The sequence below is a fragment of the Ixodes scapularis genome, unplaced genomic scaffold, assembly GCF_016920785.2.
Source record: "Ixodes scapularis isolate PalLabHiFi unplaced genomic scaffold, ASM1692078v2 PGA_scaffold4__175_contigs__length_147842914, whole genome shotgun sequence".
In the NCBI taxonomy this organism is placed as follows: Eukaryota; Metazoa; Arthropoda; class Arachnida; order Ixodida; family Ixodidae; genus Ixodes; species Ixodes scapularis.
This window is the reverse complement of record NW_024609879.1, coordinates 66,534,021-66,556,214: the sequence shown is the minus strand read 5'-3', so window position 1 is coordinate 66,556,214 and position 22,194 is coordinate 66,534,021. Positions and strand designations below refer to the sequence as shown.

The 22,194-nt window shown below is 44.4% G+C and overlaps 1 protein-coding gene across 2 annotated transcripts in view; it reads right to left on the bottom strand.

Moving 5' to 3' along the window:
* Window positions 1–14,410, bottom strand: part of LOC120844741 (insulin) — a 48,236-nt gene extending 33,826 nt beyond the window's left edge. The window contains exon 1 of one of the 2 annotated variants that reach the window (XM_040216668.3): window positions 14,285–14,410. The gene's annotated coding sequence lies outside the window, so the exon portion shown is untranslated. The remainder of the gene's footprint in view (window positions 1–14,284) is intronic. The other variant, XM_040216670.1, reaches the window with a different exon arrangement.
* Between the last annotated feature and the right edge of the window lie 7,784 nt (window positions 14,411–22,194).

Sequence of the window (22,194 nt, the reverse complement as noted above, 5' to 3'; positions counted from 1 at the left end):
TGAAGAAGCGACCGGGCAAATTTGTCGAGTTCGAGCTTGTCGAACTCGACGAGACTTTTGAGTGTGTGTCACTTTTGAGTGTGTGAAACATGATTCAAAAATCATGTTTCACACACTCATGTTTAACTTAATCCAGCTCGTTTGCACCCTTGCATTTATTTCTCGCTTTTAAGGTTTGTGATTCGATTGGGAAGGGGGGGGGGGGGGGGGCAGCAGTTGAAGGCGGTATTATATTTGAAACTAATCGCTTAAACCTACGGAGGAAGCGCGGCGGTTGACGTTGATGGAAATATGCATGCTTCAGTATCTAATTCAGAAGCTAGAACTTATGATCTATTTTCGAAAACTTTCAGTGAGAAAAACTGGAGCTTATTTTCCGCAGCATTGACGTCATTCGTCTCTATCCAATCGCGGGACTAGTTGGACGCCATTTTTAGACTGAAAATATCTTAACATCACTTACATTTGAATCATAAAACGCAAAGTTCACGTAGGACTGTAAACGACCTAGTTTAAAAGGTGGTAGAGCAACCCTCGCATGAAGTGTGAAATGCCCTTACTAATTGAACAGAAAGTAAAAATTAAGAAATACAAAAATCTGAAGAAACAAAAAAGAACGATACGTTAATTGATTGAGGCTTATTTTTAGCAGGGTCGATGCAACTACACTTTGTGCATTCCTATTGCGGTTGCTCATCTAGCCTTTCAGAGTCAACGGACAAGTTGGCGATAAAAAAGATTCGTTGCTCCGACAAAAAAAAAAAAAAAAAAAATAAAGTAAGAAAGGTACGTTACTCGTTCCTGTTTTCAAAAGGCAGGTACGTCGTCACTTTGTCACCAAAAAGAGTAACGAAATAAAAATAACGTGTTACGTACAAGTATTGCGCTTCCACGCTTGTGTTGGGACTTAATTAGAGCAGACATACACTCTTGCATTCTATTGATAGATTTTTTTTAGTGTTTATGTGGTTTCTGTTCTATTGGCCTTCCTTGAGGTGTTTTTTTTTAAAGAAAACCTTAGTTTGATTTTTTAGAGGGATTCAATTTGATATGTACTGAAGTTAAAGGTAAGCCCAATTTGCGAATAAATAAATTTTAATCTACAAAGGCTCAATAAATAAACTTTGGTGAGCGATATCGCGGGCTCGCTTTTGAATATCTGCGATATGAATCCTTCTCGGCAGTGGTTAGAGCTATTAAACCGAGACTGCCTAATATGACCAGCCGTGAGCACCCCGTGGGAAACAAGTACGCCAAATCCAGACTCGTTATCAGACCAACACATCAACGTTTGGGTCAGATGACACGGAAGCTTGGGTCCTTTCGTCCAGTCACCCCAACAGGGCTCGGATGACTCACTTGACGAAACGAACATAAACTATCCCCCTGCGCTCCGTTTACCCCTAAGCTGACAGCGCGGTAGATGCTACGCGCTCGCCTGGCCAGTACACTTCACCTCACCGCCTGACCCCGGCATCTGTACGTGGGACACGTGGCGGAAGAGAGGCGTACGATTGGTTGAAGGGGCACGCATCTTCCACGGCACTGTCAATCTAGGGGTGACCGGAGTCCACGGATAATCGTCGGACCCGGGGGGGGGGTCGTTGTTTACTCGGAAGGTTTTTTTGGCGGGAACCCGCGGTGGTCACGCGACGGACCAGACGCGACCCCTAGCGGCGGCGGCACTCTCGTCTCCCCATCTGGTGGCTACGGCAGCGATCGCTTCGGCTCATTTAATACGTCGTCTATCCGGGCGTGTGTGTGTGTGTGTGGCTAGCAGAGCGTGCACGCATTCCGCGATTGTGTGTATGTGTGCTTGTGGGTCTGTCCTCCCTACACCGTGGTCCTCCCCTTCCGACGGCGCTGTTTGTCGGGCAGAGACTCAAGGGCCGCTAGGGGCGCGAACCGCATGGCCCGCCCTTGAGTGAGAGAGAGACGTCCTGCTGCAAGGCAGCAGCGAAGCGAACATCGGGAAGCCGGCCGAGGCTGTGCTCGGCCGGCGCCGTGTGGCGATGGCGCCGATAACGTTTGCAAAGCATCTGTCGTCTTGTGTCGCGCGCCGCTGGAGAAATGAGTCGGGGTAGAGTGGAAGGACCTCCCGGAGGTTGGCGGTTTGGAAGGACGCGTTCATAGTGGAATAATAGACCCATTTCGAATGTCTGCCCTCTGCTGGGATCCTTGCACATTGGCGGACTCGAACTGCAACGTCACGGTGCACTTTCTGTGCTTGGTTGAGTTAGAGGGCAATGACATCAAAAGAAAAAAGTGATGATCGCAGTAACGTCGCGCTTTCGGAGCTTTTTGATCGGCTCGTCAGCCCCTAACATTGGCTACGCTCCGATGTATGCATCGCAATCCGAGACGGTATGTTTCGTTTCAAATATTAAATAACAACATGCTCTCGCCTTATTAAAACAACAACAACAAAAAAAAAAATGCCGGCCTTTATTTTAAAGGTTCAATTGCATGCATATCCTTCGAGAACACGAGACAACTTGTTGCCACGTGTTATCTTTTTTCCAGTTGAAACCAGAGCGTTTGTTGGAAAACAACAAGATTGCTGAAGCCTTCTTTCCTCCTCGCAGCTCACCCGCATCTATCAGTTGGCGGTCGCGGATAAAGGTGACTACACCAGTCGCATACAAACAAGCAAACTAACAATTAAAAAAAATAAAGAACAGCTCGTCAAATTTAACGGCGTGTAAATATCCGACACGTATGTGAAACGATTAGTACCAATAACTATAATACCAGCCAAAAAAAAAAGTGTATTGTCGGAGATTTCTTTTCCATCCGAGAAGCGGGAATGGTAAAAGGGTGTGGATTTGGGCTAGTTGGTTGAACATGTTTAGGGGTTAAAAGCGCTAAAAACGACGGACGAGTAGGAGAGACACACACCACAGAGCGCTACTTGCAACTGGTTTATTATTGGAAAACCCACACGTACCGCGAAACCAACAAGACACACATCCGATTCAGTTCCAACCGTCGCTAATCACATTTCGTACTCTTACACCATGCATGATCGTAAAAACGATAACTCCGAATCAAACAGGGTTATGGATGGGGCACTTACGCACGTACACTCGTCACACTCGGAAATAAAAAAAACGCTTCCGTTATCTCCGTTGTCTTTCTATTTTTGTTTCGTGCCAAGATGACGGTGTTGTCTAAATATGGTAAACACTCACACCTACTGCAATGCACTGCGAGATTGCCAGAGGGGGCTGACCTCAATGACAGGGCATGTTCCCTCAGTCTTTCGTTCACGCATCGCCCCGACTGCCCCACGTATACCCTCCCACAAGACAGAGGAATTCTGTACACCACGCCCACTTTGCATCCTACGTATTTTGTTGCGTGCTTTTTCTGACAAATATCCAACCGTGTGTCACCCCGTTCTACCCTCCCACATAGCTTGCTTAATTTCTGTGGAGCCGAAAGGAGAACCGAAATGCCATGCTTTTCCCCCACCTTTTTTATGTTATGGCTAACGTTATGTATATACGGTATCACCACTGGTCTTTTGTCTGGCTTGCCCCTCTCTTCCCTCTTCCCTCCTCCACGAAACTTTTTTAGCAAGCCCTCTACCACCCCCTTAATGATCTCACAGGGAAAGCCTCCCTCCTCCAGCCTCCTCACTTGTAACCCGAAGCTTTCGGCTACGCTGTGCTGACAGGACTTCGTTAAGGCCGCGTTCAGGCAAGTTGTGGCGATCCCCCTCTTGATAATCTTGGAGTGGTTCGAGTCATAGGGCAAAACATCTTTTTTCGCCCTAGGACAGTAAGTCCAACATACATGCGACGGGAGAAGGGCCAACTTCAGGTCCAAAAACTGCAAACCATTCTCCACCGGGTTCTCACTTGTGAAATTCAAACCCGAGGCGCTAGTTCTGAAAATCTCCAACATGTCTGACACAAACACTGCCCTTTCTGACTCCCCTTTTTTCCGGAACAGAACAAGGTAGTCGTCCACAAATCTGAATACATGGACGACTCCTGCCTCCAATTTATTCTTAATGTCCCTATCACACTTTGCTAAGTACAAATCACTTAACACTGGAGCCACACTCGCACAAATACACACACCTTGCTTCTGCACGAGCTGTACATCTTTAAAAACAATATATGTGGATTCCAAATAAAAGCCCAGCAACTCTAGAAAACCTTCCGCGGCAACCCCACATTGATTTTGGAACTTGACCTCTCCAAACACCTCGATGGCCTCACGAATAGCTACAAAAAGACCGTCATGTGGTATAGAATAAAACAGGTTGTCAACGTCACATGATACCGCATCACAGGCACCAGGGTTAGGATGTGTCAGAAACTCCACTACACTTTCTGAATTGTTCACCCTGAAAGGATTGTTCAAGTGAAGCTGGGAAAGGTGACGCTGAAGGTACGACGACATCTGCATCTGCCACGACCCCTTCTGTGTCACAACAGCCCTAAACGGCATGTCTACTTTATGAGTCTTCACCATGAAAAAAACCTTTAGGTTAAGATCCTTAGCCCGTACGATCGACGCTTTTAAACTGTCCAGACTCAAGTTCTGGCACAGTTCAACAGCCCTCTTTTTTACCCTCGCGAGGGAAACCTTCTTTGCTTCCTTAATATTCTTCTCCATTCACTGCTTGCCCTTACTTAAAAAATCCTTCTCAGTAACAAGGACAAACCCGCCCTCCTTGTCTGCTACCAGTAGCTTGAGATGTTCGTTCACACAAAAAGACACAACCTTGCCAACTCTAGGCCCACTGGAGGACACGCCCCCTCTTTGTCGGGGAAGGGTATCGACTCCATCTAAAATGCATCTATCTCTCTTAGCTTGATCCACTCTGTCTCCCACATTTCGCACCAGTGTCAAGAGTTCCCGAGGCTTGACGTTTGCTTTACCGGCAAACTTGGGTCCTTTCTCTAAAATCCTTACTATCTCCTCCGGAGCCTTAGCGTCTCCAAGCAGCACCACCTCACACACGCCCCTCTTCATCTTGACGGGCCTCAGTAGCGATGGCAGTACCCGTTGCCATAAAAACTCCGTATTCCTTTCGGCTTGGCGTCTACACTCCCTGAACTTCCATTCCACCAACCCTCCATCCTTATAAACCATGTGGCACCAAACCTTCAGACTATCTTGAAGTAGTCTTACTTGCCTCCAGGTTTCTGCACGTAGAATCTTTCTAATCCTTTTCGCATGTCCGGTCGATGGCGGTATCTGGAAGAGGTTCAGGACTTCCGATGGGTAGCACCCGTTCCTTATGGCGTACGCACAGTGTCTCGCCTTGACAGACGTAACAACGATGGCATTGATGAAGTATATGTCTTGTTGATAACACGGTGAACAGTTAAATGAGGCCCATGTAGAAGGAAGGTATTGCAGAAGGGTATGGATTTGGGCTAGTTGGTTGAACATGTTTAGGGGTTAAAAGCGCTAAAAACGACGGACGAGTAGGAGAGACACACACCACAGAGCGCTAGTTGCAACTGGTTTATTATTGGAAAACCCACACGTACCGCGAAACCAACAAGACACACATCCAATTCAGTTCCAACCGTCGCTAATCACATTTCGTACTCTTATAAGAGTACGGGAGTACAATTGTTTCATCCTTTCCGACAACGCGAACCAATGCTAACTATATTTGCAACTCCAGCGAAACGGACGGCACCAAGCGGGAAAACCTGGAACCAGTCGGAACAGGTCGCTTTGCGCCTATCCGCGTCTCTGGCGGTTTTCGCAGACACGTACGTGTTGTCGGCGCGGTGGCGAACAATGTAATTTGACGAAGGTCCGAATATTTTTTAAGTTTGCCTGAGTGTTCATTAGTGTGGTGAAGCCTCAGTAGATGTTTTTCCTTTCATCACGTGTTTGAAAGCCCGTTTACTCCACAACACATGGTCGCGTGCTTTTGATATCTTGGAATCACGGAAAACGTTTTGATTTCTTGTCTGTCTCGAAAGACATTCAAAGTGACGACCACTTGGTAACTGATCAGTGGTTTCTTTATAAGGATGTAGAACAGTGGACTGAAGACAACAGATAAGTTGTTTCACTGGAGGGAACACCAATGTTGCAGTCAAGTGAATGGAAAGGTTCGACAGCTGCTTTTCTTGAGTTTGGTTGTGTTCGATTAGCTTCAAGATTGAGCCACTCACGGCGGTTGGTGCGTCGGCTATTAATCTTGGCTGTTTTTCGCCCCAAAATCTTCTAGACCACACCGAAGTAGTTGTGCTGGTTACGCAATTACTTGATTTCGGAAAACCCGCTCGCTGCTTACGATTAACAAGGAAAATTGTATCCTTTCAAAAGGCGGGGGACGCGTCTCGCAAAGTTAGAAGCTGTCACCACATTATGATCTATCGCATATCCAATATTTATATTGTACCTTCGTCGAAGCCAGCAGCAATATACGTCTACATTGCTCAGGTTGTCCGACCACAAAAACTACTAATTTTTTCCGTTCAGGATTCGAAGTCAAGTCAATGCCCGAGGGGTTCTGCGTGAATCTCCGATAAAGGCTCTTCAGTTTGTCCGCATTCGTCTCCTGCTACCGGCCAGAACCATTAGGCTGCTTTTAAGCAGTATCTCTCTGTCTGTCAAATATACTTTTATTCTGCAGTTCACCTAACAGCTAGTCAACTAAGCTAATATTTCAACCCGAAGAATATACTAATATCGCTTTAATGGGACATAGTAAGTAATATAATACATATCCCGCATATTCGTCCAAATGACTTCTCGATTGCTACTAAAACCTGAATTGAAATACGAGTATCAGCTGCTTAGTGGGGTGCCAGCGGGTTAACATGCTCCTTGGCTCAAAATGCGCTTCCTTAATTTTCGTAATTTTTAGCTGAAAATTACCATCGGTGCAACAATTCTGTAGTCATCGCCGCTTTCCTTAGCCGAACAAAAGTGATCAGCTAAGGAGTTTTTTGAGGCTTCACCTTTTGCCGTTCCTCGGAGCCTATAGTTTCGGTTTTGAACGAAATCTCCGAAACAAAAGTTTGACATAAAAAGAACAACAGACACCGGAAAAACAGAACTACGCTCTGCAGGTTTATGCGCACCGGCTACACTTACCCGTCGCAAATCAAATACCTATAAAATATGGCATTAAACAAAAGAAAATGTATTAAAATGTAAAAGTGCCCGAGCCGACGAGACTCGTTCCCAGCCGCCACGTTTGTTTAGTGGTGGCGCCCCCTATGGATCGCTAAAATCGCGAATAGGTCACCTGCACTCCGTTTAAACACCACCAAAATAAACTTTTTTGCAGAAACTTTCCTGTTAACACACTGTCAAGAAATGAAATAATAACTTTAATCAGTTGAACTTTTATAACACCACTATATACCATAGTCCCATTCAATCCGTTTACAATTTTAAGCAAAAATCAGATCATAAAATATAATATCGCTTTAATTTGCAGTCCAAAACATGGATAGACATCATTGGCTCTTTTCTCACCTAGCTCTCAACTGGTTGGCGAAGGCGGAATGGGAGAAGGAGGAGGAGAAGAAAAAAAATTGATGGACACGATTTTTTAGGACCATTCACACCCAAAGAAATATAAAAGTTAAAACAACATTAATTTAGATTAAGCAATATCTGAATAAGTTGCCGAGTACGGTCCACTTGGTTCCATAAGCGATATAGGTTAAAATCTATATTCAGCATAGGAAATGCGTAACTAAACAAATATAAATAATCAGCATTAAAAGGAAAAAGAGGAAGGAAGGAGAGGGAAGAGAAAAAAAGAGGAAAAAAGGAAAAACAAAAACAACTTTTAACACTGAAATATTACTCATATTCTTATTCTCATACAGGACATCTTCATGAAGAAGTTGGATCGTCGTCGTCGTCTCGTTCCAGTAGATCGACGAAGCAGAAACCAAGAAAAACAAATTTACATTTAAAGCAATAGAACTTTTAGAAAAAGGAATAATCCTGTATACAAAACTAAATGCCCGTACTAAATTCCAAGCCCGTTCCTGAAACTATGGTTTCGATGTTCCCCAGTTTTCTTTTCAAATTGGCTTTTCCAAAAAAAATTAATTTTGTTCATTTGACCCTATTCATTTATTTTGATTGGTTTAAACCTGTTATGCCGTTTGGCGGTGCAGGTTCAACGTGATGGGCTTATTTCTTTTCTTTTAGCTCACAAATAAACATTCTGTAAACATTCTGCACTCTGTTGAGATAAAGCATGAGTATAGCGAATACGGCCCGATAGTCATTTTAAAGAAGGGAAGCAAATATGCCACACAGGCACCCTTAAAGGGCCCATGAAACGAATTTTGGGTTGGCATAAATCACTTTAGATAGGTATTTTACTAATAGCACATCGTTCAGTGGGCCAAAAGAAAAAAGGCAGAAAGTCAAAAGCCTGACTTTCAGTGCGAAAATTTAAAAACACATCGGACTATTTCGTACCTCCTTCCCTTCAAAAGCTCTCAGCCGTTTCCCTGTGATACATCCGAGGTCTCAAAAGCGCGTCATCGGGTCCAAACACACGTCACACGGCACCGGACCTCACTTCATCCCTTCACTCTTAAGCTGACATTGTGGCGGAAGCTACGCGCTTGGCGAACCAATCAGCCGCCTCCCTTTCATCCCCTGACCTGATTCTCTGCGCGTGGGTATGCGCGAAGGAGCGTGATCACGTGGCAAAAGTGTGGCTGGCCCAACGAGAACGTAGCTCCCACAGCACTGTCCGCTTCGGGGTGAACGGGTGAGGGAAAGCAACTTTTGTCAGAATTTTGAGCGACAAGCTAATCTTCTGGGGGAGAATGGCTGTGTCCGGGTACACAAACGAGAGTCCGAGCAAAAGGAGACTCTCCTCTTTCCGTCTTCTTGAACTGTTTGGTAGAATGCGCGATTTATGAGTTGAGGAGGAAAGTTAAACAGGAAAAAGTTGGAAAAGCGTTTCATGACCCCTTTAAGAAAAGGACTCCATCCCTCCTAGACTCGTTTGAGATATGGAACAGTTCTTATGAGAAGGGCAAGAACTGGCAGCACCTTGACCCCGCACCACTTGAAGAAATGGGAGATACAAAAACACAACAAAACGTTGAGACAAGATCCAAAATTTACGCCGAACCCATCAAAAGGCACCTTCTGCAGAGAAAGGATCCCACCTAACATTGAACCCCTTCTATGGAACTGAAAACACTTCAAAAATGAAAGGGATGAAAAAAAAAAAAAAAGCTCGGGGTACACCTAAGAATTTCTTATGATGAGTTGTGAATACGAAAGCATGCAAGGCCGCTCGTCCGCTCCCTTTGTCGTCTGCTCGTCCGCCTCCTTTGTCGTCTGCTGCGTACTAGCGCGCGCGCGCTTCGGGGCCATGGCGCAGCGGCCAATGGGAGGAGCCCCGTCGAGACGCGCCAGCCAATGGAACTGAAAGCGATCGCGGAAACTTGGAGCCGCTTTCGCGCTTCAAACTGATGACGTCAGATCACTCTATGAGACAGTTAATGCTTTCGCATTAAAACAAATCGAGACCCTCAAGACATGCTGGACAAGCATGGATAAACGGGCGATTCCAAAAGAAGTCTACAACTGCTAAGATCCGTAGTCTCCCGTCTAAAAAAAAAAAAAAAAAAAAAAAACCTCAATAAAACGTTTTAATTTTCTTTTTCTTGTCAAGACACGCTACAGTGCAGCCCCCTTTTCCACCAGTAAACATTTTTATTTAATCATCTTCCTAACTATTTACGCATTTTCCATTCATTGCGGTCTTGAAATAATCCAGATAATGTTATAAATGACCATTTCTCACACATAGTGTCTAGATTAACTCTTCCAAATACTGCAAAACGTTCAGTCTAGTTCAATTATAAGAGGAAGGGTTCAAGTGCTACTTGAACACTGGAGCCACCTCGATCCAACTCAGTGCAACACGTCGCGGTGGAAAGCAAGGAGCAGTCGCGCAGTCGGTCGCAATGATACGCAAATGTCGTGCGTGAGCCAGCCTTTAGTTTTACAGGAAAAAAACGAAGCTCAAAAACTCATTGGTTTTTTTGTCGCACTAACAAGTTGCGATCTGTCGGTACTTGTTTTCGGTGTAGGGGGGCACTGCTTCCTGACTTTTTTGATCGCAATGAGATTGGTGCTCGGCTAGCTGGGTTAGAAATGGTCGTCGAACACCTTTCGTATTTTCGACCCTCTCATTTGTAACCAGGGAATAGGCGGAGGACAGCGAAGGGATTGCACCATAGTTTCCAATATGGAAGGAAAGCCTGCGACATCCTCGCCAGAACCGGCCACCAAAACATGGAAGAGACAGAACATGACAGGAAGAGGGTGTTAAGGATGGTGGCGCCTTCGCGTATTCATCATGATTCATCATTTATTGACCCCTGAAGGCTCTTAGGAACATTACACAAGGCGGGGTACTAGCTTCGCGACATGGATATTTAAAGAAAAGAAACAGGAAAAATAAACACCCAAACACTTTTAGGAAAACAAAAAGCCAGCAACTTAGACAGAAAAAAATGTGAACTAATACACTTCAGACTGCTCACGTGTAGGAATGCGAAAGCATTCCTACATTTAGCACATTTCTACAAGCAGCGCGCCATGCCTTCCTTTTTCACACGGCGCTCCGGCGGTGAAATTACGCTCCCCCACTGCGCAGGCGCGGCACCCCCGCCAGCTTCACGGCTTCTGTGACGGTGCATCTGCGTTGCTGCGCTTTTCCTTGGGTTTTATTTCTGAGGCGCGTCCGCTTTGACCTGGAGCGCCCCGCCGGTTTCCGCGACGAAGCATCTGCGTTGCTGTGCTTTTGGCCAATGGGAATTTAGGTGGTCTTTCACTCAGCCAAAGGGAACTTAGGTGCCGGCTTTCGCTCCTCCAAACAACGTCGGCTTCGCTCTATGGGACAGTTCATGCTTCAGCATTAATAAATCATTTGTATAAACACGAATCGAATTTGCTAGCAATGCAATTGCAACTGGGTGGTTCAGTGGGATCTTAATAAGTTATTATCTGTCCGGGTCACATTACTGTTAGGCTGGTTATTCCAGCCTGATATTGATAATGGCAAAGTAGAGTTAAAGAACGAGCCCAATGAACTGAAAATCGGACAGCCTACACTGGACGTGATCAATGCGAGAAAATATGAGAGTGAGTGGAAATAACAATAAAGTTCTATTGTCAAGGTTAGGATAAGAAATCTTGTGAAAGGCGTGATAATGTTCTTGTAGACGAGAACATATGAAAATCAGACTTCATTCGTAACAAAGGAATGCTTGTGCATGTCTCGTGAGTAATCCGAAAATATGAATCTGATTGGCGGGATTTTGAAGCGCCTCTATGTTGGTTATCAATGAATGTTGCCAAGGCGACCAGATGAATGACGCGTATTCAAGCTGTGATCTTACGAGCGTAGTGTGGCTACTTGTTTTTCTGATGATGGTGAAAGCTTTAGATTCCGTCGAAGACGTCCAAGAGTGCGGTTAACGTTAGACAGAATGTGTGCGATATGCGCGTTCCATGAGAGGTCGTCAGATAAGTGAGCGCTAAGGTACTTTTAAGGTGGACACTTGGTGGCACATCGTGTAAGTAAAGAAAGTACTGTGAGCATCCGTGAATGAATGAGCCGGTTTTCATCCCGACGTACCGGAAAAGATGTGTCTGATGCACATCGCTGATCGACACGCATCGTTCACATCAAGATTAACGTCGCTTGTGCGTTGAACACGTGTTGTTGACAGTTGGCGCCGCCGTGTAGCTCCGGCCGATCGCGATTGAGTCAACTGTCGTTGGCTTCATGACAGCTGAACATTGAGGGCGCTAGAGTAACTAGGATATTAGCCAATACGAGCACGGGGAGTAAGGGACAGCGGAACGTACCGCAGGAAAAAAGTTCAGGGCGCTGTCACCTTCCTCATCTCGATGATTTTACCGACTGTCATGGGGCCCATACAGCTTTTGGCGTTTGCCAAGTTAATGCGCGCGATTTATGCACCTTGAGCTCACTGCTGGCTCGGCTGCCGTTAAAGACGTCTGGTGAGGATAACGCAGCTCGCCTGGGCGACATCGTGGCTCCAATTAGCTTAGCTCACCACAATACGACATATGTTTATTTTTATGTCGTCTGTAGCATGTTTTTTCCAAATCTATCACGAATAGATGTGAAATACAAGAGCCTTAAAATGAATATTGAAGGTGAGATCCGGCTCGATCACACAGGTGAGCGAACATTTTCTGAAATTATTTAACTCGGAGTCGAGCCAATGTATTTTGACTCACCGACTGCACAAGTTATCAGGACTACGTAATAATACGCGTAAGAGAACAGACGTCTAGTATCGAGTAAAACAAATTCTTGAAAGAATATCTAGTGCAAAGCTAGAGTAATAATAATAGTTCTATCGCTGCCCAGGGGGGCCGAGGTGCGCTAGAAAGGTCGAACACCTGTAGCAGTAGGCCTAACACACCAAAGTGTAATTAACAACCACCCATGTTCGTACCAACAGGCCTCTACTTGGCGTCAAGTATTATGTGCCTCTAGAGTGCCTCATATTTGCTTGCTGCCTACGCCTTGACAAAGTTGCGGCATCTTATGGGAGGGCCAGCTCCGCATTTTCTTGGCCGCGGCCACTATTTTGCCTCCTGCTCCCTGAACGACGCCGATAGCAACCGAATACTTGACGTAACGCCTTACGTTGCATGTTGCGGAAGTTAGCCCGGGTCATTTCGCGAGTGGTAACGCTCAATTACTGCGTAAATAACTCTAAACAGCTGCATAGAGTGGGAGGCAAGATGACTGCTCCGCTAGCAGAAGACAGAGTTGTCCCCCCTCTGTGAGGGCCGCCAGCCAATACCACCTCGAAGACAGTGCCTTCCGTCAGCGCGTCTTGCAGCGTCTCACAACGAAATCGACGTTATACGGAGCGCAAGTTCGTCTACTTGTTGCACAAGGGTTGCGATGACGTCAGAACGCCGATCCCTTATTGGCTGATTGAATAAAATAGTGGGTAGAGCTCGGTTTTGTTCTGACGTCAACGCAACTCCTGTGCAAGAAGCAGACGACTACGCGTAGCAGGTGGTTACGCGAGGACGGACGCGTGTGGCGCCGCTTGGAGGCAACTCTCAACGAGCTTTGGCGTGGTTGCCGCTTGGGGCGGGGATCCACTAAGGACGACGTCATCTACAGGACTTGTCTTCTAGGACAAGGCTAGCGCAGCTGCTCCAGTGCCTCAACCCTGTCACAGCTAGTTCCGCCAGCGCATGCGAATGAAACGAAGCCACGTGCTCTCGCAGCAGCGTGGACATTGGCGTCGGATTAGGGGGACAGACATTAGTCAACAATACGGGTGAAGGGGAGAAAAATCTCCTTTCCCTCTCCGAATAGGTCCGACACCTCTGGTCTGTAGCACCCTGGAATCCATGCTGTGGCCTTGAGAGTGAGGCCCAAAATAGTTTACGCCGGGTATAGTACACCATAGGTAGTCATTCTCTATGCCAGGCAACATTGTAACGTCCGTTCTTTAACTTAACTTTCCCACTGCACAAAAAAAAAAAAAAAACGATTTCAAGCATATTTTAGTTAATTACTGCAAGGATGCAAGCCAGCTGGTGAAAAACTCTTGTTGTTGTTAATTTTTAACCCTAAAGAGATTGGAGACCCGTGTTGTCCTGTCCTCCAGTTTCCTTTTTCTCCAGCGTTAAAAAAGGGCAGTTTTTAACCTCTAACCGATATATAAAAACCGAAATCGGAAATAACGATAACCGACACGAAACCTATTTCGTAAATATAACATAACCGTAATCGAACAGTTATTATTTTAGGCTTGAGTACCTGCATTATAGTACACATTTCTACCTAACTGGTAATAACTATATCTAAGTTCTGAGTTCCAAAGCGCAGTCGCTTTAAGTGCTTTTTGTTCATAACCTGCCTTGCATTGGACTTGAACGTTACACTTTGTCAGTCACGATAAGCTTTAATGTAACCTAAGTTTTTACATTAATTCGTTCCAGTCTGTAGCCTTCACAACGCAACAAATATCTCATTATTCCGGTTATGTTTTTTCCGCGTAGTACTTGTTGCACGTGGTGCTACGCCTATACTCATGTTCGTTTAAGGTATCTTGGCAAAAAGCTTTCACCATTTTTTGTATTAATGACAATGTTGTGCTGCGTGTATTACCACCCCTCAGCTTCGACCCAACTTAATGCTGCCAAGATCCGGAGCCGAAACGTCCTGTCGCTAAGTTCGCAAAGGACCGCTGCAAAGAAGAGGCCCTGGGGGCATTCCAGAAGACCGGCTTACCTTGGCACGTCAAGGCTCTCTCGGGACTCGGACCCTGGGCTTGCGGCCACGTGAGGGATATCCACCGCTTTTATACGCGCATGCCGCGGCCTCTGCCCACCCGCCTACGACGCGACTGTCCCGGGGGATTAGTTGCCAGGACCGCCAGGGATGACGTCACCGCTAGGGAAGGACTTTCCCTAGCCATTCCCCAGCCCGTCCCTCCTCGGCACCCCGCCCGTTCGGACGAGGGAAAAGTGTTGTTGGGGTCTCCGTACCGGCCCAGTTTATGGACCCCCGCGATGTTTTCTGCTATCTTGGTAATGTATGGTTATCAGCAAAGTTTGGCGCTGCTGATTTGGAGCCTCTTAAAAGGGGCGAGACTCACGTTCTTGAGGATGTACTCGATAAAAATTGTGCATTTGATTTTCGATCATCCCTACTCCTCTGATAGTTCCGTGTTTTGGAGAGTTACTTTTTTTTTTTTTTTTTTTCAAATTGAGGAGCATTATTTTGGCGTTAGTTTTTTTTCGGCAGATTCGGTGTTTTTCGGTGCCTATTTTTGATGTCGAACAAAATATCGGTGTTTATTGTGGTTTATGACGGGAATATGTATATGTTAACTTCCAAGTATATTCTAAAGCGCTGTCGGTCAGAAAAAAATTCGGAACGATGGGTTTGACTTCGGCAAGGTCAACCCTAATTGGACTTTTTTTTTCGGTTTTCCTAGGTTTTGATGACACCGACAAGGGTGTTCCCTATCGAAATTTATCAGTATAAAAAAGATAAAAAGACGGAACCGTGGTTATGACTGTAGCAGTCATAACCACGGTTCCGTCTTTTTATCTTTTATACTTATACTGATATAGTGACACGAAATTTGTTCCCCTGTCTCCGGCCGGAAAAAAAATATCCGGTCTAGCTTACTCGAAGAAGAGGAGTCTGTTCCAGAAACGTATGTCTAACAAAGTCTCCTACCGTGGTTCGAATATTACTCAACGCTTATAACTTCCTTGACAAAAGTATTCCTAAGAGCATTCAGCGAAACGTGGATAGCATGTCATAATGATATGAGACATTCAAGGCGAAAATAAACATGTCTCAAATTAAATCATGGCATCTGTAAGCGTCTTGCCTAACTTTCAAGTAACTACCTGAACTAACTATATTTTCTGACTCCCCGGCCTTTACCCCTTCCGGTATGCTATTTAGTATTGCGGAATTCATAATAGTTATTGTGAAATCGGCAGATGAAAATGATGTAAAAACCAACATTCAAATATGCCCGCACTTTTCAGTGCCGTGATGCCAGTGGCAGGTAGGCTTGCCAGTAGAGCAAGCAGTCTAAGAAATAGAGTATGCCAATCATTTGTTCAGCGCTGGAGTGCGGGTGCTGAAGCGGGGCGGCGGAGAAAACCTCACCGGAGAAAAGCTCACCGCAAAACCGGCAGACGCGGAGAAAAGCTCACCGGCCTTTGAGCGGATGCGGGGAAAAGCTCATCGATTTTTTTAACTTAGCGGATTCTTCGTCAAACGTGGCAATTTAACACAATTCGCATTCGTCACTTCATTAAACTTATGTCCTCTTTTTTGTAATATTCTTGAAATTCCTTGGCTATATTTACTAATTCCTCAGAAATTAGTAATCACTCATTCTGTATACTAATGAAGCTGCAAGGGTATAAAATCAGAACATCGTACACCGGTAAAAAAGACAATTTATTGACAGCTGACAGTTCGCCGTCGGTAGCTCCGTGAGATAAAGAGGTTTGCTCTTTGCAAGCTAATATGAATAGCGGTGTGTGAACCGTTTCAGCTCTGAATATTGAGTACTGTTTAATAGCTAAGTACGTGTTCGTTGATGTAATCAGTGTCTGCTGCGCTGTTTTCTTTCTGTTAATTTCACTAACAAAACTTTAGTTGCGGGAACAGCTTTGTCATGTCGTGCTTGTTGTTTTCATTCCATCGTCGTCATTTGAGCGGTTCTTTAATCATGTATCACGTTTATCAACTCTCCCAATTCTCTACCTTAGAAAAGTTCACTTTTCATATAGGTCGCAAGTAACAACGGTGTCACTGTGCCGCTCTGAAGGTCATGATTGGCTCATCCTAGAAGGGCACTATTACACAAAGGCAACGTGTCGAAACACCAGCACGAACGGCTAGAAAACGTGCATGTCCGTGGAAAAAAGAAGCCTCGATATCCTACTAACTGTTTTATCCTGTTTTCAAAAGTTAACAAAAGCTTCAAAAGGAATTTCAGGCATCGCGTTGTTGCGCATGCACTTTCAGATTTTCGGCATTTACGGTTCCGATTTTTAGGTTTTAGGCAGACATGATTAAGTTTTCGAACGTTTTCCTGTTCTTCATGTTTATAAAGTTTTCAGTTAGGCTTTCGTTGCATAGAGCAGTGGTTCTCAAATGGGGGTCCGCGGACCCTTTGGGGTCCGCGAAGGTATTCTAGGGGTCCGCGAAGCCCTACTTCATCAGTCAAGCTCGGCAATAAAAGTTGTCTTTTCTCAGGTCGAGAAGAAATGTTTCAGTTTTCGGGCGAGTTTTCTTATACGTTGGTCAATAAGAGGGGTCTACTTCACACTAGCCCTTAGTAATACCCATTTATTAAATCATTATTACATTTAACCTATACCTTTCCCCTCCCTTCACCACGGACGGGGTCCTCCATAATCTCCGCCAATCCACAAGGGGTCCGCGATGCATCGATGGTTCAGAACCACTGGCATACAGAGTAAGCCACAAAAAACACTCGCCCGCAATTATTATTTTGGGAGCAGTATAGCCAATAAGGTTATCAAATATTACAAAAAAGGACAATTTCTTTTTTACAAACTTGACAAATTTTAATAATAATAAATTTATATATGTTACGCATTATCCAACAGCCTCCATATAAATAGAATAAAAAAAAAATCGATGAGCTTTTCTTCACATCCGCCGGTTGTGCGGTGAGCTTTTCTCCGGTAAGCTTTTTTCCGCATCCGCCGGTTTTGCGGTGAGCTTTTCTCCGGTGAGCTTTTCTCCGCTGAGCTTTTCTCCGGGATTCACTGGAGCGAGCTTCTAAAGCATTCATTTGACACAATGAAACTGCTTCTAATCAGTTGGGAACAAATTCTACAGTCCAAAGACTGAACCATTGCCTCCCAATGACGTCATTTTTTCGTTGTTGCCAGTAGAGACTTTCAGTTTGAAAATCACGGTGAGGACCAAAGCTGTAAATTCGATAACTTCGCGAAAAAACAATATTTGGACCTAAATTTTGGGATACACTTTCAGCGATGTTTGTTTCTGAGTTAAGACAAATTTCAAGCGAATCGGAGACAATAAAAGAACCTGTGGAGTACCCCTTTTACCCTCTCAGGTACATTAAAAAATGGGAAAAGACAGAAGTGATCTCCACTCTTTCTCTATTTTTTTTATTTAAAACTTGCAAACATTGTTAAAGCAAACTTGAAGCAGGTTTCGTTTCCACACTAATTGTTTTGTGCTGGAACATATATGTTCCTACGTAAGGGGGTACTGGGTCCTTGGACCTCCCATTACCTCCTGGAACTGTGGTATTCTATGAAACAGTTTCTTGCCACTGTAAGGCACGGGTGCACTCCCCAAACTGCCCAAACGATAGGTCACCGGACGGTTTTATACTCTGAGTTTAGCACAGTTTGCAATTCGATTTCGAGCGGAAGCCTTACTCATTTGGTGGCCAGGAGCCTCTTGCTTTGTTGATACCTGGATTCGCTCTTGCGTCTGCACGAGAGTTGTCGCGCTTCGCTGCCGATTGCATTTGTTCCCGCTGAGTCCGCGCGCTGCAGCTTGCTCTAGCTCGTGTAAGGTGAGCGTGGAAACCTCGGAGTTCTCTGATCGCCGCTTTCCGTAGACATTCAAACTGTTCCTGACTCCAATATCGAGTATGTCAAAAAACAACCGCAGGTAGTACTTGATCCTTGATCACTGGTCCACTTCGCATGTCGCCTTCTTTTGATTCATCAGGTTGACACCGCCTATGGCTTGGGTATACGCTCGCTCACAACCAAGGGACAAAGTACCGTAAGTTTCTCAATTTTTTTGGCAGAACGACGCCGAAAATGGACAGTTCGCAAAAGCAAAACAAAAGTCGAAAGAATAAGGACGAAGCGGTTCTCCATCCACTTGACACTGGAAACACCTTCAGCAGAGAAAAAAGGCAATGTCGTCTCTTTTCATGTCTTTGTCACCCAAAATGTTTTTTGCATTTTTTTTTGTATTTTCTCGTACCGTACCGTATGCCTTGATATCTCGTTCAAAAAGTTCTTTTTGAACGAACGAAGAGTTGAGGAAATCGTCAAAAAAGATTCCGCATCCGGAAGCACCAAGTCAGTTGATAACAACCGACTGGTGGCAAGTCCCACCGCCGTGTCTTCAATTTTTTTTTTACTGTGTACAGGTGGCATTTAAACAAATATCATGTAGTATTTGCGTCGCTCCGGCATTACATCTTGAAGTCACAACGAATAGGTTTGTTCGTTTTATTAATTGTTGCAGGATAATATGACCTATAAAGTTTATCATCTATGCGTAGATGGACTACCTCTCTGTCGTCGCGAGCGCAACTTGAAAAGCCTCATTGAAGTGGTCGATTAAAGGTCGTGCTTTGCACACCATATCAAACTCAGTGGGTTCGGTCCCTTTTGGGTTGCACTCGTGGGCGAAGTGCAGAGCAGTGCGAAGTACTTCAAATCGGTGCAGAGTCGTAACATTTGCAACATATGCGACGCCTAGCTATAGCTGGCTGGACCAATAGTTCCTGGGAGCTAGTAGCGCGTGGTAACTAATCGCTAAGTCAATGCCAAGAAAGGCTTTCATCTCTTTTTTTTTGATGTCACGAATACTTTTATATTCTACTGGCAGTACCTTGTATTTTTTTACGAGTATTTCAGAAACCAGCTATTTAAAGTGCAGCGCTGCTGAAAATACTTCACTCGGCGTGAGATCATCAGCTTGCTTTGACTTCGGAGGACATAGTACCTCACCGGATAGTTTAAATTGGTGTCTTGGTGAACTGTTTTATTTTGATTTTTTTTTTCAGCCAAAGCCATTTGCACTAATTTCGCTTTATTGAGGAATTGGGGTGGGCGAATTCGCTTGAGACCAAGACCGTTAAGTACTTTTTTATATTGACTTTGCAGGATGCTCAATAGAAGTTTCTGTGCCGACGTGATCAACATATTCCTTGTAGGAACTTCAAATCTCCTTCAACTAGTTGCAATGCAATTTCATCATCTCATTCACCTGTAATTTTTTTTAAATTTTTTTTCTCCAGGAATAATTTAGGGCGCCTCGTGTGCATTTTGCTCAAAATAATAAAGCATGTCACCGTAAAAATAAAGCCAGTGAAAGCCAAGATATATATAAATATAGGTAAAATTTTCTTCCTACGCCAGTCTTACGATCACAGGCAATACGCAACAACTCACATACATTAAAGCTCAACAAATGAAATGTTCCTTCCTGGTATATTGGGGCATGTATGACAAATGACAATCATCTTTCTAAAAATAAGTCATACATGAAGAGAAACATTTTTTTTAGGATTGCCGCTGTTTTGATCTGGACCATACTGAGATGCCTATATAGCGCTAACCATTTGCCCGAAATCGGGTTTACTTCATTGATGCAAAGCAGTTGCTTGTTGTGGCAACCTGTTAGTTTTGGCAGGCCTTTGGTAACATTGTTGCTCGCCGAAGACAAATCTATATTGCTCGATTATATGGTTATCGCGATGTTTTCTCTTGAAATTTGTGACTCGCTAGTGGTATACACCAATGTATATCATATGGTTTTGCGTCCTGCGCCAACTTAACTGTAGTCACTGTAACCTGTAAGATATGCCGGGCGTGGCTTCTTATGCTAGTGTTTCGTGATTTGATCTTGGGAAAAATCGCCAAATGCCGAAATATTTTTTTTATTGGAGTATTAATGAAATGTTCGGGGACTCGCCACGCCCAGCGTTTCTTTAGCTGCCTGTGATTCTAATTAATATTCAGGGAGTTCCCGTGAAAAGAGAACCCTGTTTTACGGCCCGGATAAATAAACTATACTTCGCAGAAAGCGCTAACTCCGCGAAAATGTGAAGCTAGCGGTAGGGACAGAACGCAAAGGTTTAGGAACATGACGTTGCTTGGATTAAGGAGGTAATTGAGAAAAAAACGAAATTTCTTTTTGAGCCGACGTCCACCTAAGCCTAACATCGGCAAAACAAGAAATAATGTCGTGAACGCCCGTAAAATTTTTATCGGTGAAAAACACCTGTTGGCAAGAAAGAAAATATTATTCTCTATTGTTGCTGACAGGTTTCTTTCTCTGAAATAGATGCTACGGGCGCCCACAGTGTAATTTGTTTTGTTTTTACGAAATTATAGGCTTAGGTGGACGTCGGCTCACAAAGAAAGTTTGTTTTACTCAGTTATCTTTTGATCGAGGCCAATAAAAGACGGTTCTCTTTTTTTTGGGGAACTTCCTCTACTTACCACTTAGGAAATTTAAAGTTAAGAGCACAATTGAATGGGAATCAGCTCTAAAATTGCAGATCATATGATCTTTAACACCGTAGAGCACTCAATGTCCAATTTGATAACAGGCTAATACAGTAAACCGAGTGGATGCAATGTGAATGATTACCACTATTTTTGCCGCGTCCGTTTTACGATCTCCACAAAGTGCCACGTTATTTAGCAGTGAATTATGTTTACTAAGTTTAGCTCTTGCAGTACGAAATAAACTGTGCCAGAGATGGGAGCAAAGCGTATTTAGCCTAACAAATAATTTCTTCTTACCTATTAGCAAAAACAATGTCATGTTCAGCAACTAAGCTAAGAGTATAATATAAGGACTATCGAATGTCAGCTCGAATTTCATAACCGTAGCACTCATCATCTTCTTGATGATGTTTTACGGAAAAACCAGCGTTTGTTAAGAGGTGTACATGGCATCTCAAAATTCTTGTTCATATTTCTTTATATTTCAATACAATATTGACAATACCTTGCTGACCTAGCGTTCTGAATCGTTTAAATAGAAAACGTCTTGCATCACAGAAAAAACTTTAGCAACACTTCCGTTATTTCATTCGGTAAATTTCGTTCATAAATTTAACGACACTAAATTCCCCGTCTTCCTCGCGCTAATTTGACTTTTAAAAGTCCACAAATCTTCAATATTAGTCCTCTTTCTGTGTTCAGGCAGCTTTCGACGCCGTTCTAACTATTTATATTGCGCCCGATCATGGACGTTAGGTCGCGTAAATCACTCTAGTCTGTGACAGGTTAAGAGTTTTGGAAAACCTCCTCCCACCCATTTACACTTTAGAAAAGGGAAAGCAGGAAAGAAGGTCACCCTCTCTCCAGCATTCGATCTGCTAGAGGGAAAAAGAGCGGGAGGAGTTTCCCCTAACTTCTCACCTGTCACCGACTATTGTTTGTTGTAGTCGAAACAAACATATTTTGTATATAGCCTCGGTTATTGTGCAGCACTCTTCTGCGCAGATTATGCCGCCTAAAACTCTACGATCTCGCTCCGATTTCTCTTTTGTTGGCACTGCGGCCACAAGATAGGCTTGGCTTAGAGTATCGGCACTCCTTGATTTTTTATGTGGACGCCACCATTTTGATGCCCAGGTCAGAGCAGGTGCAATTAGCAATCGCTGCGATGCGAACATGCGATTTCCTGAACTTTAGATGCGATCTTCGGAAAATCGGGCGATATTGTTTTGCTCTAACGACGAAGTTTCTGGGGTGGGGGGGGGAGGTGGGGGCAGAAAATATGCGATTTTAGATAAAGGTTCAGATAACTGGCAGCAAAGATTTTGAGACGGAAGTGACGTTACTTCAAACGCTAGCTTAATTAGTGGCTCGAATTAATCGACAGAAAGAGGGTGACGA